Below are 25,538 nucleotides of genomic sequence, written 5' to 3' on the forward strand. Positions count from 1 at the left end.
AGGTTCCTTATTCAATTTGAACCTAATACCAAAAAGAGTTGAGTTTGAAATAATTCTGACACGCTAGTTCCAACATTATGTGAAGTTGAAAAAAGGATAACATTGCTGACATTGCAGTCCGTTCGTGTAATGCTTATTTATTCTCAATACATGTTGTCTCTACTGTGAGCTAGTTCCAATTATTATTTGATCCCAACACAGCGACTGTCCGTTGCCATACTTTTACTGATCCGTTGGGTTGACGAGCCGTTCTCATCTATTGCCATCGCACGAGCATTCTTAGCTGCTAGCCAGTGTATTACAGTGCTTTACCTACGAGTTAATTGAGACTCGTAACAAGTATCCGTAATCTGGGAAGTTGAGAACACGCTTACAGTATGGCCAACAATGCACTCACGAACATCTCGTTGTTGGTTTTAAAATGAATGTTTTAAATATAGAAGAACTTTTGGGGTTTGGGCGGTCCAGCTTTCCCGGATCTCTTCTGCTCCTGGATTGGATCTACGAAAAGTACGAAAGAATGACATGAGAGTAAATTACTAATGTTAGTAATTATACTTTTGTGATTTTTTATTACTCAAATCTACGCTGCTTAGTTACACGTCAAAGGACTATCAAGTCTGCCAAGAATATTTTGGCACTCATATTGACATTATTGTGGGCTGGTAACATTATACTGGTTCTCTTAACGCGATGCAATGTGAACATAGTCGTAAGCCAGCGTTTCGGCTTCCATTGAGCAGGGACCGGTCTCCGGAATGCCGCGACTCGACTGGGCTTTTTGCCTCGCGCCGCGCGGCGGCGGCGTGGGCTGCGCGGCGCCGGCGCAGCCCGCCCGCACCGTTAACGTTGCGAATATCTTACAGTTACTAAGGACTCGAGTTTTAAATACGAGTCTAGAACTCGACATTACTTACATGTTACGATGGAATTCAGAGATCTAAACTCCCTTTGTAAATCTTTTTGTTTTGGAGAGTGACTCAAAAGGACTCGTTCCTGAAAGGATTCCTGAAATAAAGATGTCATTACTCATTAATAAGAGTAAGTGTTTAAGGCTCTAAATATTAATGTTGAAAATTGACACTGCCTATTATACAGTATAATAGACAGGTGTGGAAGTATAATTTAAACTTCCAAACCATGAAATGTAATCGTCCATGAAACAAGGAGTCTAGAATTTTTTTGCAAAATGTAGAACTAAATAAAAGTGTGTAACAAGTCTAAAAATAAATTAAGTTTTGTTATTGGCTAGACTCTAGAGTCTAGCCAATAGACTAGACTAGAGTCTAGAGTCTAAAAAACTGAGTTAAGTCCTAATGTGGACTCCATAAACTCGAGTCTAACAATCGTAGAATATCTCTTACACCGGAGTGGGTGAAACAAAGGCATGAGCATGAATGACTAATCCGTGGGATTTATGAATGTTGCCAGAGATTTAGTGGTTATTGATTGTAGCAGAAATATTTGTACTATACTTGGTCAAGCAGATCTTGTCAGTAGAAAAAGGCGGCAAATTTGAAAAATGTAGGCGCGAAGGGATATCGTCTCATAGAAAATTTGAATTTCGCGCCTTTTTTTACTGACAAGATTTGCTTGACCATCTATAATTGCTAATATTGCAACGTTTTCGTTTCCACTTTTATTTACTATATACATTTGTAGTATCAATTTTTGATGTTATTTTTTTCTCCACCGAAAAGTGAAACGTTTATTTTATTTTTATTACTTACCTAATTTTACAACTTTTAAATGTCTCCACAAATGTTTTAGAAGCTCTGCTCATTTCTCTTAGTCGGTTATCACAATTCGGAACATATGCAAGACATTGCTTTATTGCAATTAAAATATATATTTATACACCTTGACGTATTTATTTATATTATTGTATCCTTTTTATTACCATAATTAATTGTTACTTATTATGATCTGCATGGCCGGACTACAAAAACATGAACTAATAAGTCCTACTTTAAAATTATGGCTTATTTTAAAACAGCGGTCGGCAACCTTTTAGCAGCCAAGGGAAACAGTTGACGCGGGCCGCACTTTGTTAATATTCATGACTTTATCAGACATTGTCGTTTGTCAATACCTATTACATACAAAATAGCCAGGAAGGCTCGCGGGCCGCAAGTGAGAGGTTCGTGGAAACGCCTAGTCCCGTATACGTCCCAGACAATTTGAACTGTAATTTATAATTTGAAGGTTATTAATTCAGTAGCAAATTTTTGACAAGGGCATCGAGGGGCTAATTATGATTGTGATTTAGCCGAGCGGTGCAGACTCAACAGCAACGCAAGCATTCTCTCTAAATATAAAACCAAAACGAACCAACAACTACGTCCTTCTTTACATTGAAGGCTTTCCTCGTCCGTCTATTTATTGTGATGTTAAAACCTTGGAGCGGCGCAGTCGATGGCTCCGCAAACAGGATCATCGCGGCCATTAGCTGATTGTGCGCCTAAATAATAGATGCCCCGCGAATTGTCGTGCATGTATTATGCACGCAAGATGACGGTGCACGGTGCAATGCAAACTGCGTGTAGTGAAATTTAGTGCTTTTGTCGAATTGCATTATTGAAATGTGCCCTTTAATTATTTAAGATAAAAACAAACCACTAAGCTGTCTTTGCAGCTGATTTTCTCCAAGGATCATCTGATATCGTATCGGTCAATGTGAAAACGCTCTAAGAGTCCTGAAGGAACAATCATGCATGATATGAGAAATATTATTTATTTATTCTATGAAACCCTCTGATATTATGTGTTCCACGACAAAAGTATTTTAGTAAGTCCTTAAATATATTGGTTATAGGTTTAACTGAAGAGGTTTTTTCTAAAATTATCAGTATTATCACATGCCATTTTTACTTCTGTGCTTATTTGTCGTGGAAAAGTATCAAAGCAATATCCTACCTGTTATACTCACGTTATTTTAAATATTCATGCTAAATGTACTTTTGTTTGCCTCAAAATTAAAAGAAACAAACTTTTGATCTCAGTTAATCTGTTTACCGAAAACGGTATTTTATCCGCGTGTGGAAACTTCTAAGGAAACAATAATAATAGAATTAAATTTGTTTTGTTACAGGATGATATTCTCCTCATATTCGGCGCCGTTTAGCTAAGATTAAGGTATGTTGGATTAGATATAATTTGTTTTGTTAATCTGTACTGATCTTCTTAATGCGAACATTGGAGGTGTTCTTTTGAAGATTACGATCGTGCTGCACGTGGGCTTTGAGACATTATGTGTAAGTACTTTTTTCGCTAAACTGTAAGAATTATCTTACTATAAGTAAAGTACATATTTTATAATCCGACAAAAAGTTCAAGGCACTTTTGTTTAGTTTATTGTGGGGATTTAAACGATTATTTTAGACTAGCTTCTCGCGACGTTAGTCTACTTATATACATTTAATATGATAAGTACAACAATACCATCTATTTTACATATATATAAAAAATACGAGACTTCTGGGAGTCAACAGCACGACACCATAGAGAGTTTATGTACCTACCGATGTACCCGATGCTCAAGTTAATTTTCTACAAAAAGTTTCATATTTTTGCTTACTAAGGTTAATCAAAATCTTTATAACTAATAGTACCTACATACTTACAAATAAATTGCCAACCAACCAGCCTTGTCGGCAGAAAATAACCAATTAATGGCCCTTCCCCGTCAGCGATAAGTTTATTTCTCAGTTATAATGATTTAATGTGCCTTTGTCCATTTTCCGCCTTCGTATTAAAGCTGACATGATACTTTTTGCGGCCGATATAAATGATATTTCCGATAAGTCCCACGCAGAACGGGACTCGTGGCATTCAGACTTTTTCAGGTAAAAATGTAACTCTACGTCGGTTATCGATAAGGATGATTTTTATTAGGCCCTTTTTGGCCCTAGCACCTTAAAGAAAACCGGCAATTAGGTAGTTAAGTACCTCTTTTCAAACGACACATTATTTTCTCCTTTGAGCTTAATCGGAATTTGAATTTGTGAATATTTTTGCGCTTTTTAAATCGTCGGATTTCTGAAGAATGGGTTCAGAAATGGGTGGAGACTTTTCTAATTCATCAATATTCTTTCTTAGGTACTTATGTTGTAATGATAGATTAGGATAATATAAATGAAAAAAAGAATTAGTCAAATCGGCCCACGGGTCTCGGAGTAATCGGTGAACATACATAAAAAAAACATAGCCACAACTGAATACAGAACCTCCTCCTTCTATGAAATTGAAGTCAGTTAAAAAATGGCATATATGTCATTAAGTTAATTTTGCTTTGATTCAAATACGGCGGTCATGACCTATCTACCTATTATGAATTCCTTGGTTACAGTAAATTTTTTGAATTTTTGCAAATTATATGTTTATTTCAAAGCATTTCAGCAAGTCGTTCGTAAGAGGCCCTCGTATGTTTCACGAGAGTCGCGTAAACATTAAAATCACGATTACCGCAAAATAAACGAGTCACTTTAAACATGTGACCGCATTCGATCCCACAAGCGTTTATACTCGAGAGGCAACAGTAACGTGGAAAAGGGAAATTTTTATATTAAACCAGCTGCATTGACGTGAGGGCGCTCCACGGTAAATTAAGTGACATTAGAGGCATAATGCCGGCGGGGCCGTGAAAGCCGAGGGCTGTTGTAACGCCACGGTGCAGTCTGTAGTGTTCCGGCGGAGCGCCGCAGAATAGTGAGCCGAGTAGGACAGCTTCCCGAAACGAGTGCGATACGAGTCAGCTGGTCAGCTGCACTAACCACCATGACCATTGACGGACTGATTAATGTCACTCAGACAAAAATTTAGCGAACTTTTTAGTGGTGATAGTGATAGGCGGTTGGTGTAATTTGATTATTCGGTGAATATTCGGCAGTGCGTGCGTACGAACATTGAAAAATATGTCGAATATGCCGAATACCGAATAATTCGGTACCGAATATTCGGCCCTTTTCTAGTTACGAAGGCCCAGTTTCGGCTGCCAACAGCAAAACCAGCATAAAAGTTTTATTGAGCTGCAGGTTTTTTCTTCCTATGCAAGAATATTTTGTTTTAATAACATGCATTGAATGTAGAGTATGTAACGGTCCCTTTAATTATGTTCTACGTTTCTTTTTTCGCTGCGTCAACAGTGTAGCCCTGCTCTAGTACAACAAGCAAGGTTTTTTTATTCAGAGAAACATCAATAGCTAAGAAATCGTCTCTCCTAATTGACAACATTAAAATAAATGGTATAGATTAGGTAGGTACCTACTGCGATTGTATTAATCCTTTTGATGAGGCTATTGTGAGAATATTGAATTATATTATTTGTGTAAAACGGGTTTTTATTACAATTTAAAACCATCGTCTATCACCTGCGTGAACGATTTGTCAGCCATTTTACCCACTTACCCACAGCCAGCTGCGGCTCGTTCCATTTTCTACAATTCTTTCTTATCCAATTCTGTTCCCATTTCTTTCAATTACTCGTCAACTAATCGTTCGGCAGATTTATTTTGACAGCTCAATACATCCCGATGTAAATGTAATTTCCTTCAATATTCAAACTTGTGTCCTACTGCCTGCAATGCCTTCCATATTTCTTTCAAGCGTCCCACTAGCTAGCCGCCTCCTTTACGGGAATTATTAAATTTTTAACCTGACTTACTTTTTACTTTGCCCCGCTTGCTTCTAACATGAATAAAACACTAAAAAAAACTCGCTAGATTCTCAAAGACAGAAAATTAAAAAAGCGTAGTAAAAGTTTTACTCTTGGCTTTTTCGTTTGTTAGAAAACGGCATGATAGAGAACTGAATAAAATAATCTACAGAAAGCTTTATTTTGGAACACTCCTTTGACTTTGACTAAGTTAATTTTAATTAGGCAGCAAAAACGCCAGAAAACAAAGGTTTGCAAAGAGAAGTGGAGAATAGATTTGCACCGTTTGAGAAAAAATCGAGTTATCGTCATCAGGGAGCTAGTTAATATGAGAGCGGTCGAGAGGCTCGCAGTCGCCACAATGGTCTCACAGCGTCTCCACTTTGTAATAATGTACGAGATTAAGGCATTGTGTCTTACTGCATAGTGGACGCGAAATCTCTATGGCGGGATATTGCCTCTTCAGTTATCTTATTAAAGTGATATGAGGGGCTTGCTCTGACTTGAAAGGCTTTAACGAGCTTGTTTCAGGTTGCAATTTTTCGAAATTGGTTTACGTAAAAGCCTTTGTAACATTTTATTACTTATTACAGTTTGGAATTTGAAACGTTCTTACTATTTGAATGTATAAATCTTCATGAACATTGTGTATTATCTGTCCTTTGAAGACGTTTAATAAATGTCTAAATTACATTCATTTTCTATTTAAATAAGAACACGACTGTTGCCAAATTGGTTTTATAAATTCTGTAAAAAAAATCAAGTTTATGAATTATGAAACTCCTGAAACGACATCTTTTGTTTCCTGCGAAACCATAATTGTTGGTTTTCCTTTTAGAATTCTACTCCTTACCAAATTTTGAAATAGGGAAATTTCAAGTTATGAAAAGGTCAAGTACTCGGGGTAATTGAGAAACCTTTTACCTTTAGAAACTTTTGGCACCTGCGCTGCGCTGCGCTACTTCTCTTCGTACATTTTTTAAAAGGAGAATGAAAGTATTTGCGTAGACCGACAACAGTAAATTCAATATCAGTTAGGCATGTCTAATAGTCAAGGGTCATAATTTGAAAAATAACTTTATTTTACACAAATAATTCCCTGAAAACTCTTTACTTTTCCTATATAATTTACGTAACTCTACAACCTACCTTTTCTTCGCTGTTCATTACTCTGTGTATTGTTTAGTATTATATAGTGTTTATTTCTTCCACCGATTTGCATCTTCTTTAGAGACATTACGATTTGTTTTCTGTACATTCGCTGCAAAAAATAGAGGCGTAACTTCTCCGACTAGTCTACGTATACTGCCACATCCAAGAATATGAAACAGGTATCTGTTACATATTTTCAAGGAGCTACATAATGCTAGAGACTAAGTTAATGCATACCCCGCATACTTTAATTCAGTACTCGTAAGGCAGCAGCACAAATCCCATTTGTAGAAATTGTAGACGGCGACGCAATAAGTAATCACATCGCGATATGGAAATAGGAGAGTGCATATTTCTTAGTCACCGCCGACACACTTTGCATTCACTGCTTTTTATACAGATCCTAGGAATATATTTAAGCTCAAGACATCAGTAAAGGCGGGTCTTGCAGGACTTGCAGTAGGCAACTAGAAAGACAGTTTGTCTATTAAGTATGAATAGTATTATACAAGCAAATGCTTACAAATTTAAACCCAAGCTGTACTTAAGTTTAATTACAGTCAAGGAATTGCTACTTCGTACCTAATACCTTCGTATTAATGTTAAAGGCGGTATTCTCAAATTATTGTCACTGTGACAAGGGGCTATTCATAAATTACGTCATTTCAAATTAGGGGGGGGGGGTCTGGACATCGGATGATGGTAGCATGACGTAGGAGGAAACGGGGTCATTCGAAGCATGATTTTTGGATGATGTTAGGGGGGGGGGGTCGAAAATCGTCAAAAATCGATGACGTAATTTATGGACAGCCCCCAAGGTACATGGTGGCACAGAAATAAAATTCCTAGACCGTCCTTAGGTATTACTTATAAAAAAATATTAATAGGATTTTTCGTTAGGTTGAAATACTTATGTGATATGCCCTTCAACCTGTCTTTGTCGATTGACGATCTATTCTTATTACCATTTTGTTATTGAGTAGGTATGCATTCTACTTAATCAATTTTTGACCTCAATCGCGTGTAGGCTTTACTTGTTAATACTTAATGTAATTAGACACAACGTATCTTTCATACTCGTACCTACTCAAAAAAATGTTTTAACTAATCAATTCTAAACATTGTCTACCCGGGCTCTGCCCGTCTAAACAACAGGGATGAATATAAACGTCCGCGGCTGGCGATGATTGACTGTCATAGATGTCGGCCGCAGCGCTCGGCGGGCGGCGGGTAGGGCGCCACTGCCCGACCGATAGTTACATATTATTAGCCCACACTGTTAACTGTACATCGGTGGACCTTAATATGCCTTATGTAATAAGGTCAACCGATGTACAGTTAGGAGTGTTGCTGTTTGTACGTGTGATACGACGAACAGATCTACCCTACTGTCGTCTAAAACAATTGGGATGGATGTAAATATCCGCGGTTGCCGATGACTGACTATGAGGATTTCGGCTGCAGTGCGGCTGCAGGGCGCCACTGCCCGTCTGCCCGACCGAGAGTTACATTACCAATCAATTTAACCTCCTGAGACATTGTACATTACAATGTGCATAATCGAGCAATCTAATTTGAACCTTTCATGAACCAAATAAAGTAGCATTTCTTTTGTTTCATTGCTTTTTAAAACAAACGAAACTCGTTCCTATTTACGTATAAATATAGGTTCAAATTAAAAATTTGAAAACTTTATATGCTGGGTCTTGCGATGAATGTTTTACAAATCTTAAAAATATTTCATATCACAACTAAGCAATTTGCAAGTCTTTCAAACGAAGCGATTGGCTACAAATATTCTGGGCTAGAGTAATTTTGAGTCTCCTTAGTATTTTCTTTGAACTAATAAGTCTAATTGTAGTGTCAAGTGTAAAGCAATCTCTTGAGATAGCATTTATTACCTCATTACAATAAAAACAAATTAACTACTATAAAGTCTCCCTTCAACTACCTACTGTACTTAATACTTTTAATTTAGAAAGGTTTTTCAAATAAGCCCGCGATAACTCGGCCTCCGCCCCGCTCACGCGGCGAGGCCCGTGCCGCCCGTGCGGCCACTGTTTACCAACACCTGACTTCTCAACTCGTGCCCTTGCGTAACCACTCCGACCCGACAAATATAGGAGTGACCCGGCCACGGGACGGGATGTTAATGGTTTCATTATTGACTGTGAAGATTTAGACTATTTAGAGGGTTTCTGATCGCCTGTTATCGTAAATGTACAGTCTGCAGCGATAGTTGCTAAGCGGGCGAGGTGTTCAAAATGATCTTGACGCGACTTTATTGTTAAGAGTAAGAGCGCGTCAAGGTAATTTTGAACAGCTCGCCCGCTTAGCAACTTTTGCTGCTGACTGTACGTAAAACAGCGGAGTCGTTTTTGTATCATTCAGTACATTATGGATCAGTGTCTTTCTAACTTATAGCCTTAGTTAGTTTTACTGGTCATTTTCCGCAAATCGACAACCATGCCATCTGACGTTTTAATACAGAGCAGAACATTGGACTTGAACACAAAATGTTAACCGCCTTTAATTATTATTGATATTAATTGTAATTTAAAGGGAGTTAAGTAAGTGGTTATTGTGATTATTAGTAAGAAATCATATACAATAAACCAATCTAACCATCCTTTATTCCTACTAGCCCTATTAAACCAAGTATCTATGTATAGTCTAACTAAACTAAAGTGTTTGCAAAGTGATTCGAGTTCCATAAAAGCCCTCCGAGTATTGTAGCGGAGTAAAACAATTTGAGCAAAACGGATATAGTGGTTACGGGTAAGTGATTAGGTTGCGCGAGTTAGGCGGCGCCCGGAAAACCGGACAACTTTTAACTGAGCCCGGAAAACCGGACGAACTCGTGCTGATGGCTGTTTTAATAACTTAACTTAGTGGTGCGCTAATTGTTGCTATCGGTGTTGCTTGGTTTGATTATATCGATGGGTAAAATAACCGGACTTGAATAATTCTAAAGATGACATTTAAATGATTAGATTAGATTAATTTATTTCTTATTGAAAATTACATGGTATTTAACAATGTCACAATGTTTCCAAATAACATGAATTTACAAAAAGATCGTCAGATTGTAAACAATAATACATTTAAATAATTAAGGATTTTAAGTAAACATATAAAACAATCAACTAATCATAATAAAAATTAAAAGTAAAAGTCAAATACAGTAAAATATTATAAATGATTTGTTAGATAATTTTCCCAGACGCATATTTTCCTTGCAGCAAAGGACCCAGGACCTAAAGTATGGAATATGTGGTTTCAGTTAAATATCTTGAGATTTTGATATATTTAGATTTCAGAGTCCTGAACAAAACTCTCTAGGGGTGCTACCACTGTTTCCGAGTCCCTTTCAGAGTTTCGACTGATTTTGTACTATACTGGGTCAAGCAGATCTTGTCAGTAGAAAAAGGCGGCAAATTTGAAAAATGTAGGCGCGCAAGGATATCGTCCCATAGAAAATTCGAATTTCGCGCCTTTTTCTACTGACAAGATTTGCTTGACCCAGTATAGATAACATTCTATTTTCGCATTGCGCAACTGTGAGTAAAATCTTCAAATCGATTACATTTTTACATTAAACGGTCCCTGTCCTTGCAGATACAGCAAAGGGTTCCATAATTTGGATTCAGTATTCGCGTTTCTGCTCAATCGCGCGGCGATCACTGGCAGGGCCCGGCCGGCGTAGCGGAGCAACCCTTCCGCGTGCGCCAGACACGCGTCAGACGCGGCTGCTCGCGTGGGTGCCTGCGGAGTTCCGGATGTGAACGATATGAATGATACTAACATAGGTACACATACCTAAGTACTATGCTGTTGAAATTATACCTGTGGCTTTGTGAGCTGTGCTGTAGACCTCACAAAACCTATGGCTCCAACATTTTGAAATAAAAAATCCAAAAACTAGAGCGTATTGTCATCTTAAAGGGTGGCAACGAGCTTGCAATCTCTCTGGTGTGTGACAATGTCATTATTAATGACAAATTTCTATGTTATTATGACGTTTAAAATGACACTCCCTTACTTGGTTCTTGTTAAGTCGGTGCAAAAAGATAGCTTAGAGGTTTAAGTGAGAGGTTGTTGTGCACAATCTGCACACTAAATATCTCAATTATCTCCAAAACAGATTGATCAATTTAGTTTCTAATTATTTCTGGATGTACGTAGGTATGTTATTTTTTTTCGAATATAATTTGTGACGTTCCACGGGAAAAGGTACCTTATGAGGGTTTCTAGTTTCGGAGATATTAAATGTTTTGTAAAGAGGTGAAAAAATGCTCATTTTTTTTTTATTGTGTGATCTGAAACCTTAATGCGTAACGTTTGTTTACCTGCTTTTATTTTTGTTATAAGTTAGTTATAAGCCTAGTAATGTCGTCTCAGAGTTTAGTAGAAAAGGTACCTTATGGAAAAAAGATTGAAAATTCCCAAAAAAACTAGTCAATACGGGAAAAGAAGTTTGGTAGAGAACTGTATTAGCATTCTGCAAAACTAATTTGATAATTTCAGTTCTGGTTGGGGCGCCTCGCAAATATTATAACCGTACATAGACCGACATCACAAATCCAAGTAGACTGCTATTATACCAAAGTTACTCTCGTCAAGTCTTTCTTAACTAGAATAATCTTCATTTGGTTTGGTCGCATGCAGTAAATCAGCCATTGGTTTGCTGAAAAATGCCAATACCCGACGCATTACCTTATGGAATATCTGAGGTCATTGAACCTCAATGCCGCTTATCTTCAATAGCAACCGAAATATATTATTGATAAGAAATAGACGATTTATACCATCTTAACCCCAAAATATTATTAGTTTATCCTAACTGTTCCATCATCATCATGCCTCATCATGTAACTTGACCACAAGGTACCTTTTCATTACATACAAATTATTGGTCTTTTTTAAGATTATTATGACGAAGAACTAATTAAATTGGGGGCAGTTTAATGTAAATTAATATTTTCTATTCATAAAAGATAAACTATAATATGATTGATATTTTGTAGTGATGTATTATTAGATTTATTTCCATAAGGTACCTTTTCGTAAATGTATGGAGCAAATACTGTTATTGTTATGTAAGTTTAAAGTGGCATAAGGGGTTAAATATAGTATTTAGTTGGGGTTTTAGGATTTATTTCATTTGAATGACAGAATTTCTTTCATATGTGCTCAGAAAAATTGATTGTGTGTCACATTAAAAGTAAAAATATTCAATTTTGTGATTTTATATGAAAAAGTCAGAAAATACATTTTCATCTCTAAATCGGTATTGTTTTTTGCTTAAACTGTCTGTCAGTGTCGTTTTCTAATAGATAAAATTTAAATCTTGAGAGCTCATTGCAATCAATCGTGAAAATGAAATAAAACTTTATTTTCAAGAGATTGGTTAGTATACACATAAATCAGTCGATATCAAAAGTTTCTATTTGCATTACAGAACAAGTCGCAATATTTTTTAAATCTCAGATATATAAGGCATTATTATTTGTAGTCAACTATGTAACTTACTTCAGGAACATAGTTTTTTAGGCGGCTAAACTTAAAACTTCTCTATCGTAAAGTTGCTCATTTCACAACATTATTTTCAAAAAATCATATCTCTGTAACTACGCAACCTAGAAGGTTGATCTTTTGTGTTATCGATAGCTTATTTATTGTAGATTACTGGGGTATGCATAACTCCATTCCCGCCATAAGGTACCTTTGACCGTGGGACGTCACATTTGTATATGTAAATGATGTAAAGTACCTAGGTATGTATTTTCGGTTCACAACAACGACTTCTTAAAGCATTAACATTAATTGATAAGCAGCCGTTATCTGCTCTTCTTCCGTCCCCATTGTTTATGTAAACGCGAAAATAATTGATGTCTCGACATCGGGACCACAAATTGAGTGTCGCATAATCCCTGGAATCATTGCCTTCATTCCCGGAACAAATTTACTTCAAAACCAGTATAGTCTTGATCTCTGATTAAGCTTTTAATAAAGGCGATTGAGGTCATTGATATACTGGTTAGAATGCAGCGATGACAATGCCTTAGTCCGCGTATTACACAAATTGACGGATCTTTTATTCATCAGACCAATCATTCCCGCAAGTACTCTCCAGAGGCGTTGGCGGCCAAATTATTACATCTGCTGTATTGCCCTTTGACCTCTCGTTCTTACGGTTTGGGGTAGAGAGAGATGGACGCACGGATTGGCTTTGTTAAATGGTTTATTTCGATTTTATTGTTACATACTTTAGGTAAAAAATGTGGGACTTCTCATTGTTTTTATCACAATGATCATAATCCACATGATGTTAGCGAGTGAGTGACTAAATTGTGTTTTAGGTAGAGGTGTTATTATTAGTATTGAATAATTATATTCATATTCACTGATATTACAATTTGTACCATATTGTTATCAGTATAATTAGTAGTAGTAGTAGTAGTAGTAAAATACTTTATTGTACAAAAAGAAACATAAAACATGAAAGAACACACATCATTAGTACAAAGGCATAATTAACTGTCGAAATGTGTAATACTTTCTAATAACATCCCTTGGCTAAGTAGAACATTATATTATAGTTGAATTATCGAGAAGATGGAATTGCATTTGTAGTGGTTGTATGCTGATAGTACAAGAAAATAGAAAATTCAAATATAGAATGCCTGTAAACAAACAATACTACTACATATGCAATTCCACGCTCTCGATGATTCAACCAGTTATTAAGAGCGCTATTACATTTCGGCGTTGAGCGAGTTTAGGTATTTTACGCGCTGCGGCAGGCCGTGCGAGCTCAGTATGCCGATCCCTTCTACCAAACTCGCACTACAATGATGGATTAAACATTCTTGATCCTTCGCGAAGCATATTGAAATCAACCATAACAACACTAACTGTGCTTAACTTTTAAAGTCCTAAAACTGTTATTTGGTAAGTACGAAAATACTAAATGCAGTGCAAATGTAAGTGTGTGCAGTGTTCATAAATTAATTTTTCATCTATTTTTGACGATTTTTGACCCCCCCACCCCTCAAATCATCCAAAAATCATGCTTCGGATGACTCTGTTTCCTCCTACGTCATACTACCATCATCCGATGTCCAGACCCCCCCCCCCCCCCCCTCCTTCCATTTGAAACGACGTAATTTATGAATAGCCCCATACTCGTACTTATGAAGGTATAAGTATTACTCGAAATAAATTATAGGTACTCGCTTATATACATGTTTCGTCATAGCATTTGGTACCTATAGGTTGTAAAGTTTGTATCAACGAGGGTTTAAAAACGAACTAGTATTGAGGATCTGATGATAATGATGATGATTAAGGTGGTCACGGATACCAATCAACCATGTAGTAACATGATTAGGCTCGTTTGATTCGTCTCAACAAGATCTTTGACACTGAAGATACACAGGGTCTGATGATGGAGCTGGAAGGTGGCCACGGGTACCAGTCTATCATGTAACTAAACCACTTCGTGTTTGGGCTCGTTTGATTCGTCTCAACAAGATCTATCTTTGACACTGAAGATACACAGGGTCTGATGATGGAGCTGGAAGGTGGCCACGGGTACCAGTCTATCGTGTAACTAAACAACTTCGTGTTTGGGCTCGTTTGATTCGTCTCAACAAGATCTTTGACACAAGACAGTACTCAGGGTCTAATGATGGAGCTGGAAGGTGGTCACCATTACCAATCAACCATGCAACTAAACCACATCGTGTTTAGGCTCGTTTGATTCGTCTCAACAAGATCTTTGATACTAGGTGATACACCAAACACGAAGCCCAAACACGATGCCCAAACACGAAGCCCAAACACGTAGCCCAAACACGAAGTGGTTCAGTTAGTGATAGACTGGTACCCGTCGCCACCTTCGAGCTCCATCATCAAACCATGTCAAAGATCTTGTTGCGACGAATCAAACGAGCCCAAACACGAAGTGGTTCAGTTACATGGTAGACTGGTACCCGTGGCCACAGTCCAGCTCCATCATCAGACTCTGAGTACTAACTTTTGTCAAAGATCTTGTTGCAACGAATCGAACGAGCCCAAGCACGAAGGGGTTTAGTTGCATGGTTGATTGGTACCGGTGACCACTTTCCGGCTCCATCATCAGACCTTGAGTACTATCTTGTGTCAAAGATCTTGTTGAGACGAATCAAACGAGCCCAAACACGAAGTGGTTTAGTTGCATGGTTGATTGGTACCGGTGACCACATTCCGGCTCCATCATTAGACCTTGAGTACTATCTTGTGTCAAAGATCTTGTTGAGACGAATCAAACGAGCCCAAACACGAAGTGGTTTAGTTGCATGGTTGATTGGTACCGGTGACCACTTTCCGGCTCCATCATCAGACCCTGAGTACTATCTTGTGTCAAAGATCTTGTTGAGATGAATAAAACGAGCCTAAACACGAAGTGGTTTAGTTGCATTGTTGATTGGTACCGGTGACCACCTTCCGGCTCCATCATCAGACCCTGAGTACTATCTTGTGTCAAAGATCTTGTTGAGACGAATCAAACGAGCCCAAACACGAAGTGGTTTAGTTGCATGGTTGATTGGTACCGGTGACCACCTTCCGGCTCCATCATCAGACCATGAGTACTATCTTGTGTCAAAGATCTTGTTGAGACGAATAAAACGAGCCTAAACACGAAGTGGTTTAGTTGCATGGTTGATTGGTACTGGTGACCACCTTCCGGCTCCATCATCAGACCCTGAGTACTATCTTAAGTCAAAGATCTTGTTGAGCCGAATCAAACGAGCCCAAACACGAAGTGGTTTAGTTGCATGGTTGATTGGTACCGGTGACCACCTTCCGGCTCCATCATCAGACCCTGAGTACTATCTTGTGTCAAAGATCTTGTTGAGATGAATAAAACGAGCCTAAACACGAAGTGGTTTAGTCGCATGGTTGATTGGTACCGGTGACCACCTTCCGGCTCCATCATCAGACCCTGACTACCCTGAGTACTATCTTGAGTCAAAATTAATACATATAGAATTCAGGTCGTTTCAAATATTTTTAATCCTGTCCGGTAGTTTATTAAACTGTACCATTATAAATTATAATACTATAAAAACAGTGCTAGGATCAAAGTCTCTCGTTGCGGTTTACACGCACACAGTATAGCGTTTTACACGGCGCCCGCCGCACACAATGATAAAAAATCTCGTTGTCGCCGTTGAAAATGTGCGGAGCCGACCGACACACGTCCTGCCTCTACAAGCTCTGCCGCGGCACTGAGCTGGCGCAGCGCGCGTCATCGGTAATATAGAGTAGTTTTCAAAAAATTGCCAAAAAATTATAGTAGAATTTCATAAACACTAATGTATACCAACAGTATAAGCAAACGTTGCAGATTGCTTGAGTATGAAAATAACTTCGATATTAAGTAGATTTTCGTAGGAATTGACACTTGTTTCGGAGAGAAAATTGAGTTCGTTTTACTTTGATTTTCTCTTTCTCAAAGGTGTGTAGGAAAAATATCGTTTGATATGCCTAAAGTACAGGGTATTAGTAATACAAAATAGCCAGGTTTAGCAGAGTAAACTTCTCAACATTTCCAAATAAGAGCTTGCCATTCAGTGCTTCACGGGGTTTTTCGGAAACGACCATCAGAAAAAAAATCATTACTAATTTAATAAGTCCTTTTTCTAATATTTACAACGATATTTAAAAAGATAAGAAGACGCTTTTACTGGAACAAGTACTCATTGTTTCTAATAATGAGCACAAAGTCCTGAATTTCGTCGACTAGTATCATCAATTTTGCGTTATTTCGACTTTTCTTGTAAGAGCGCTCTTAATGTTATTATCAATAAATAAAAAAAATATATAGGTAGTCTAGACTTCTAGAGTATAAATTAGAGGAGAGGAGAGGAGAGTGCCTATTTTATTGTTGTAATATAATTTAAAGGACGGAAGGTAAACATTATGCCAGATAGGCAGAACTTAATAACTAACGAGTAGTTAAAATTGTCTTTATCCTATCTACAATTCTACAGCTTACAAAACATACAACCGAATTGATAACCTCCTCCTTTGGGATTTGGAAGTCGGTTAATATGTAATAAATAAGAGAGGACTTCTCAGAACTAGAATACATGGATATTGATTAGCTTTTTAGTTGCACAACAATGAAACACGTCTGCTAGTAACACTGCCAAAATAAATATTGACAAGCCAAAAAAACCGAAAAACATTTCCTATCAGCGCTTGTCCGCGAATGACGTGACGAACCGCAGATCCATCGAACATGTCAAAAGCTTCAATAAAACAATATGAATTTTTACCGCAACCTATTGTGCCATCCTGTTAACTGACAATACGCCTTATTGCTTCGATATAGGGTTCATCAATAGTCAAGTATTGCTGGAAGTACAACTGATGGATTGGCAGTGTGGTTCGCGGGTCGACGGTGCGCGAATTAATACTCGCTTTTTGTATTAATTCCCGTTTGATATAAATTGAATTGCGTTCGCTGCTAGTACGGTTCAAGTGACGGCTTCATATGACTTGTATTTATGACTTAATAAGACAGGTAGCTTTTTATGTAAGTACCTAAGCTTTTCCGTTTATAATTATTTTAATATAGTCACAAGTGTCACAACACTTACGATCAATATCACATGCATGTGTGTTTTCGCTAACTAATCGATTAGACGAGACACATGTGTGTGCAGTTTTCAAGGGAAAATAACCTTAAATTAAATATAAATGAACGTTCTTATTGTATCTTTCCAACAAGGGGGTTACTGCCAAAATGTATGTGTGGTGTAGTTTGCCTGAAAACTTCCCATTTTAATCTAAGTTGGGTTTAAATGTTCAATTCGTTTTAAGATTCAAATGTCTTAATTTTCAACACACTCAAATCTACTTAAAACAATTTAGACTTTAGAGCATCTGGATTTAACTAAGTACTCAGTCAACACGTTTTCATTAACATTGGAAACGAGTGAAAATAACGAGCACAATTCAAATTAAACTGGATTTGAGCCAAATTTGCTTAAAAAATCCTTTAAGAGACGACAGTCGCATTTTCCCTCCGCAACTCATTCGCGGCGGGTCATTGTATGCAAAGCGTCGCGTGCAGGCGACGTTATTGTTAGCCAAGATTACGAGGTATAGACTACCCTCATTTAGAATCCGCATTATGAAGCGTCTACAAGCGATGGTGCGGTCATGTGATGAGACAGGACGACAACTACTCCGTGAAAACCATGCTCATTTTCGCCATCAAGCCAATAGCAGGGGGCTGACCTCCGGCTTCCTGGTGGTAGACACCACTGTAGACACCACCAAAGAGACTGTTCTGGCAGACGCATATGAAGGGCCGACCCCAAATGAAGTTGCTAAAACGGCAAGATGATAATGAAGATTATGAAGCCTCGGCGGTGTCAGCATGGATTGTGTCACCACCACGGGCGCTCTTTTACGCATGTTGGAATTTACAAGCGCAGGGACGCAATGCTTGATTCGGATGACTACGCTCCGTCTAGAAGGTGTGTGATCTGTGTTACGAGTTACATTATTCAGCCGCGGGCAGACCCTATTCCACGGCTGATTGCCGCACCTGGAGACGGAGACGTCACCGGCAGCGGTGTAATCAGCCAGGTAATGTCGGAAAAACAATGCTCGATGCGAGATTGAATGCTCTCTTTATGCCCCCGAGCGTTTCATTGTCTTTCAAAAGCACGCTCAAGGGACCCGGTAGGCTAATTGAAGCGCGTAATAGTGTTTACCTCACTGTTTTTTCCGCCCATAGACAATTGGTTTGAGGTGAGTACCAAATAATTTTTCGCGAAAAAATATTTGGCTATTTCATACATTTTTAACGTGATTACACTTCACAAAATTTGGCTAAGGGTTGAACACACCACACCCCGACACCCCGCATAAAAAAATTGAAACTGTCGTCACAACCTTGGAATAGTCGTAATTCGGAAATATTCCGCGTCACATAGCAGGCTTGATTCAATTCCCTGGTGACAATTTAGGAGGCTTCCTTATTGCATAAGAAATTGCGCACGAATGATTTTCTATCGAATAGAATTCAGCGCCTGTACCTGCGGCTGGGACACGTGACTTTTCCACCAAGTCCAGCGCTCGTTCGAATTTGAGCCTTATATTAATATAAAAGATGTATTATTTTCAACGTTTGTAAGTACGGGTGTAGCCATGTGGAGTAGGATCGTGTGTAACACGTGCGATGGTCAATTTCCTCTCACTCCGAAAGTACGTGGGCAAATTGTGTAGGGTTGCCGAGGCGGGTGACAATTGGAGACACATGAATGGATCTGATTGGACGCTCTGACTTGTAAAACTGCTATTCAGACATCTGTTTCAATTATAGAAATAGGGAAAGCTGGGGGGTAAATGTTTTCGATTTGTTTGTGCGTTGAGGTGAGCAGTGAGCACTGTCGTTTAACATTGGGCATTCAGCTTTATATCCAACTTTTTAAGTCTTGTAAGTTATCTTCGGATGTATGCGGATATGGAATTCCAATCGTTGCGTGGTCAAGACGGGTCGCGAAGCAAAAATTTCGCTTCGGCGGGTCACAGAAATGCGACGACGCGGGCCGCGCTCGGGCCCATGCAGATTTCATGGAATCCTTGGCGTATTGCATTCAATGGTCAGGAAATATTTTAATATTGGTTGCATATCGAGAAATGTTTAGGCGAAACATATTGTGGTCACATTCTTAGAGATGGAATTTCAGGAGTAGAGCTGAGCAAAATAAAATGATTGATGAAAGTTTAGATCTGGAAGTGTAATTAATATTATTAGGTTGTCAAACTTTTTTTGCAAGGACGATCATTTAAATACCTATCCTTCTTATCTTTATTTACCTTCTTGCCTAGCAATATATACTGAGAAGACTTAGAAATTCAAGGAACACTCTATTAATATAGTTACTGTCAGTTAACGAAGTAAATTACCTTTATATGCAGGCGCTGTACGCAAAATAGTCATTACATCTCATACATACACTCATGTGATACATGTATCGGTAATGATGTTACCGTGAGGTGATTTAGTTAGCCCGCCGGTAACGGCACAATAGAAATAATTACCGTATAGTACGCCTCTAGTTTACTAGTTAGTTACGCTTCCAATCGAGTTACCGTGGACTGGGACGATCGAACGGACCTCTTACTTAACTTAACCTTGTGTAGTAGAAAGCGCAGGGCATTATACTAATACTTTCAGCTATCATTTAATTTTTACGTACTCGTAAGAACGCTTACTTTGATTTCTTGACTTTGATATGGTTGTCAATGAACGAAAACAATTTAAAGGGTTTTCCTTGGTTTTTACCCCAGATGGAATGGAGTATGTGCGTTTATGATGATACTCTTGTACTAATCACTACACAGAAAAAAAATAGTTCTCCAGCCAAGTAAATACTCTTGAGTCAAGATATTTTGTGTTTCCTATATAAGGAAACAATAAAATTCTTGCGTCAAGATATAAAATGTTTCAACGTTTATTATTTAAGCCAAAAATATCAATTCTTTATCCGAGCTACAAAAAGTTTTTTTTAAAAAAGCTCAATATTCTTACCAAGAGCGTTTGCGTTTTGTTTTATGTATTGTAGTTTTTGAATTGAACCTAAGTGTCTTAGTGCAATACTTAAAGAACTTGTGCCAAGAAACTTTGTTTCTTGGGGCTAAAGATACTCATAATTGAATTGAGAATTATATTTCTCCGTAAAAACAAGAAAAAGCATTGGTTCAAGAATACGTTACTCAATGTAAAATATTATATTATTTATATCTAGAGCTGAAATTTCTTAGCGCAAAATTTAGTATAACTTGTAAAAAGAATTAATTTTCTTAAACGAACATGATTCTCCTGATTAGTTGAAGATGTAATGTTGTTCGAAACTAAACTAAACTAAAAGCCCTCTTATTGACTATACAATAATGTAATAAATTCAATAGAGGTAAGTACAACTGTTCTAAATGCTTAACAATATTTTTAGTACCGGCCAGACGTCATGTTTCTCGGAAAAATCTTAACACCGCGAACTAGGATTTTCAACACACGGTACAGCGACATCTATCAGGCAATTTGACAGCTAAAATTAACTTCTTGCAAATAATCCAAACTCTCAAAGCAAAATGTTGGTGCTTCTTCTTTGAAATAGCTTTGGTTCTTGACTGTATATTGAAAATATCAAACCAATAATTTATCGCTCTTGTCTAAAAACTTAAAAGTCTCAAAGGAAAATGTTGGTGCTTCTTCTTTGAAATAGCGTTGGTTCTTGACTGTAGGTTGAAAACATCAAATCAATAATTTATCGCTCTTGTCTAAAAACTTAAAAGTCTCAAAGCAAAATTTTGATGCTTCTTCTTTGAAATAGCTTTGGCTCTTGACTGTAGGTTGAAAACATCAAACCAAGAAATAGTAGAAGATCCCACATATATGGTCGACCTTCACCAATCTGTCTGACGGATGAAACTATGAAAATATGAAAGAAAATATGTTCCAGAACATAAATAAATAGGGTTGCCTAAAGAAATATGGTCAAGGCTATTTTTAATAATTATGAAAAAAAAATTTTTTTCGGCAAATTTCACCGATTTGTCTGACGAACGAAATAAGTTTCAATGGAAAGTATACAACTTGTACAACATAAATCAACTAGGTTGCCTATCTTTTTCCGGTCACTATTAGGTGGTTGCCGTGTTTAAAGAGGTGATTTTATATCGATAATTGCACTCATCTGTCTGACGCTTGAATTATACAATAAAATGATGGTAATTTTATTGCAAATAAAATGGTATAGAACCCTATTTATTTTAAAACACATATCAAATGACATCTTACAACATAGGTATCAAACGAAAAAAAAGAACAAAAATATATGTGACCATTTTTTTCGCTTCAAGCCTAAAGTGTAACATGTCGTTAGATAGGTCTTTTGAAATAAATACGGTTTTTTACAAAACATTTTTTGATAAAGTGAATATTTTAGGAAATAATCGCCTCGAAAGAAACAAAATGTACGTGAGAATTTTTTTTTCGTGTCAACCCTATGGTGTGGGATGTTGTTGGAAAGGTCTTTCAAAATGAATAGGGGTTTTAGGAGAACATTTTTTGATAAAGTGAATATTTTCGGAAATAATCGCTTTGAAAGAAACAAAATGTGTGTGACAATTTTTTTATCGTTTCAACCTTATAGTGTGAGGTGTCGTTGGATAGGCCTTTCAAAATAAATAGGGGTCTTTAAACAACATTTCTTGACAAAGTGAATCATTTCGAAAATAATCGTTTAGAAAGAAAAAAAAAGTTTTTTCCTTCTAACTGTTGAACCATCTGTACAAAAAATATGGAAAAAATTAGGAAAATAGTGCTTAAAAAACTTAATCAAATAAAATTAAAACAAACTTGATCAGTTAAGCCGTTTATGAGTTATCGCTAAAAGTCTTCCCTTCTTATTTTATTTAAAAGCCTGGCAACCCTTATTTGTGACCGGATTTTCGCAGGCAACCCTATACCATTGTGCAATAAAATTACCATCATTTTAATGTATAATTCAAGCGTCAGACAGATGAGTGCAATTATCGATATAAAATCACCTCTTTAAACACGGCAACCACATAATAGTGACCATATGTGGGATCTCCTACTAAAATAATCGCTCTTGCCTAAAAACTTAAAAGTCTCAAAGGAAAATTTTGGTGCTTCTTCTTTGGAATTGGGTAATATTTTTGGTTTGATGAAGAGTTACTCAAGCTAAAACCGTTTTTCAAGAGCGTGCAATATCTCTTGCCAAGACTTTTTTTTATTGCGGCGAATAATTAATATCTTAACTCAAATCACTAAAATTAGCTTTAAAAATGTGTAAACATGAAACTAAACAATTTTTATTCTCCTTTAAAAAATGATGATGGTTTTAACTCAAGACATATTTATTGGACTAAGCAATTTATTATTTTCTTTAAGCAACCGTGCGCAAGAGAGTTTTTCGTTTTGAATTAAGATATCTTTTTTATCTGTGTAGGTACTAATATTATAAATGCGAAAAATTAAGTCTATCTGTTACCTCTTCAAGCTTAATTAACACTAATTTAACACAGATTTTGATGAAATTTGGTATGGAGATAAGACTTTGAGGCCCGAGGAAGGACAGGGTAGGACTTTTTATTAATCATCACCATCATCATCCCAGGCAAACGAAGTCGCGGACAGAACCTATTGGTTTATAATTATAAAATATCTGTAACTACACCAGTGAGATAGATACAGGTAGGCCCATTGATAGGTTTTACCATTGGCGCTGTATTCATTTTGTCGAGGTTTAGTAAAGTTTGTCATTCATGATGATAAATAAGATGATGCATCGAGGGTCACGTGAACAGTGCTTTGATATTTTACTAATTACTAATTAGGCACACCTAATTAGAGTTAGTTTCAAATCTAACTAACACAATAATAGCCTAAAACAATTTTTTTTAACAATGATCTCTGCTAGAGTTCGTGGAACACCTACGTACATTTTTATTTTGCAGCGAAACAAATATCAATAAAATGATTACTTAGCGAAACAATTTTACATTTTATTCGGCGCAGATTTAATATTCCCGTGTCCAGAAACATTGGCGGAGGTAGCAGCGTTCTGTCAACGCTTTGGTCAAATAAATTACCTTCCTTCCCTTTGCGAATTTCATTCTTTTGATCACTGGGAAATCAATTTCATCGCCTCCCCCGCAAGTTGCGCGGTCCGCTCGGAATCCTGTAAAAACTTGCGAAATGAACATAACATGCCGCAATTACATATTCGAGTGCGAATTTAACGATTGTTTTCGACACACTTGCTCGTAACGTTTTTAGGCTCATAAATCTCATAGTCCTAGATATTAAACCCACGTGATGTTTTCATTATAATTATCGAACTTGTGCGGTAATGAATGATTACACTTTTTTTTATTGTACTTTTACTAACTGTTTGAACGATTAAAATTTGACTTATTCTTAATAATATTTTGTCTTTTTCCTCGCAAGTCTGTTGAAAAACTTCGTATGAAACACGTTTTCAGCTCACGTTACCTGATTAACGTAGCACACTTGTATCATTAACATTATGTGTTCGTTTGTAAGGTGCGGCGGTTAGTTTAAAATTACTGAGATAAGAGCTTTTGTGCCTTTGTATTTGTTCTGGCAAAGGACGGTCTCATCTCTTATCTGTGCAATGAAATATCGTGTTACGGTATCTCAGGTACCTACGGAAAAAAGGCTACGTTTGTTTTAGTCATCTCTGAGCTCTGAGAGATGTATAATATGTTCATTAAATACGCTAAAGGTTCCATGCGATACAAAAAGCAACTAACACATGGCACGTTCACTGATAACTTTCATTCCTCTTTTGTTCTCTGTTTGAAAGCTACGGGCTTAAGGACTAAATTATTCTAAAATATGAAAGGGACTTCTATGTTTTATCCTTCATTTACTACATAGAAGCTTTATAACACGATCATCAGAGAGCTCTCTTTATGTCAAAGAAAATACTGAAAATAGCAGCGTGGGCGTATAAATAAACTATCATACAGTGATGTGATGATGAAGACCAGTGACACGCTATCTAGCCGACATGAAAGCCATTTGCGTATAGATGTGATAGATAAACATAGGCCATGTTAGCGTTAATTCGTCAAAGGACCTGCCTTTGTGCCAGCTTATGGTAATCAACGCACACTCGCCCCCGCTAGTGGGGATTTGATTCGTACGCAGTCTGAATGTAATGATCAGATTTAACTAGCCGTGGATCTCAACGTGGATTGGATTGTTTTAAAGCAGATACCTGTCCTTGAAGCCTTTAAATATTTTAAAGTGCAAAATCGTAACTGTAAGGCACAGTCGTTTACTAATCCCTTATTCATAAAACTTCACGGGCGTTATTTAGTTAAATTATGTTTTATCCCTTTCTTACAAATTCATAAGTCAAAATGATACGGACAAATGATTATTAGCTAATTGAGGTTTGTAGCGCGTTTATGAATAAGGGCCGCTTGCACCATTCGACTAACCCGGGGTGAACCGGTTAAACATTGAGTTACCATGCATCATTTTCATTCATTTCAGCCTATATACGCCCCACTGCTGGGCACAGGCCTCCTCTCATGCGCGAGAGGGCTTGGGCTATAGTCCCCACGCTAGCCCAATGCGGATTGGGGACTTCACATACACCTTTGAATTTCTTCGCAGATGTATGCAGGTTTCCTCACGATGTTTTCCTTCACCGAAATCTAGTGGTAAATATCAAATGATATTTCGTACATAAGTTCCGAAAAACTCATTGGTACGAGCCAGGATTTGAACCCGCGACCTCCGGATTGAAAGTCGGACGTCATATCCACTCGGCTACCATCGCTTAGTTACCATGGTTACCAGTAATACCGGTACAATTTGACACTGGGTTAACGGTTTAACCACTTATCCCCGGGTTAGTGGGGTGGTGCAAGTGGGCTTAAGGTTTTCTTTGACCTTTCATATGTGTGTGGCGGTCTAAAATCGTGGGTTCAATCAAACCTCGGTCCTGCCTTATAGAACAGAAAAAAATGTTCTCGATAAAAAATGTAAACAGATACCTAAAAATTTGGCCAGGATCTTTATCATACATAAATGAGAGACCCTCATTTGTTAGATTGCTGATATCACCATTTTTTTAAAGCCTCTTAACTTTCTTGGGAA

The 25,538-nt window shown here is 37.4% G+C and overlaps 1 protein-coding gene across 1 annotated transcript in view; it reads left to right on the forward strand.

Annotated features, from left to right (window-relative positions):
- LOC134791663 (axin) overlaps positions 1-25,538 on the forward strand; it is a 94,040-nt gene that overhangs the window by 45,722 nt on the left and 22,780 nt on the right. The window contains exon 2 of the mRNA XM_063762747.1: positions 3,092-3,135. The gene's annotated coding sequence lies outside the window, so the exon portion shown is untranslated. The remainder of the gene's footprint in view (positions 1-3,091; positions 3,136-25,538) is intronic.

Source organism: Cydia splendana, chromosome 6 (genome assembly GCF_910591565.1).
Source record: "Cydia splendana chromosome 6, ilCydSple1.2, whole genome shotgun sequence".
NCBI lineage: Eukaryota > Metazoa > Arthropoda > Insecta > Lepidoptera > Tortricidae > Cydia > Cydia splendana.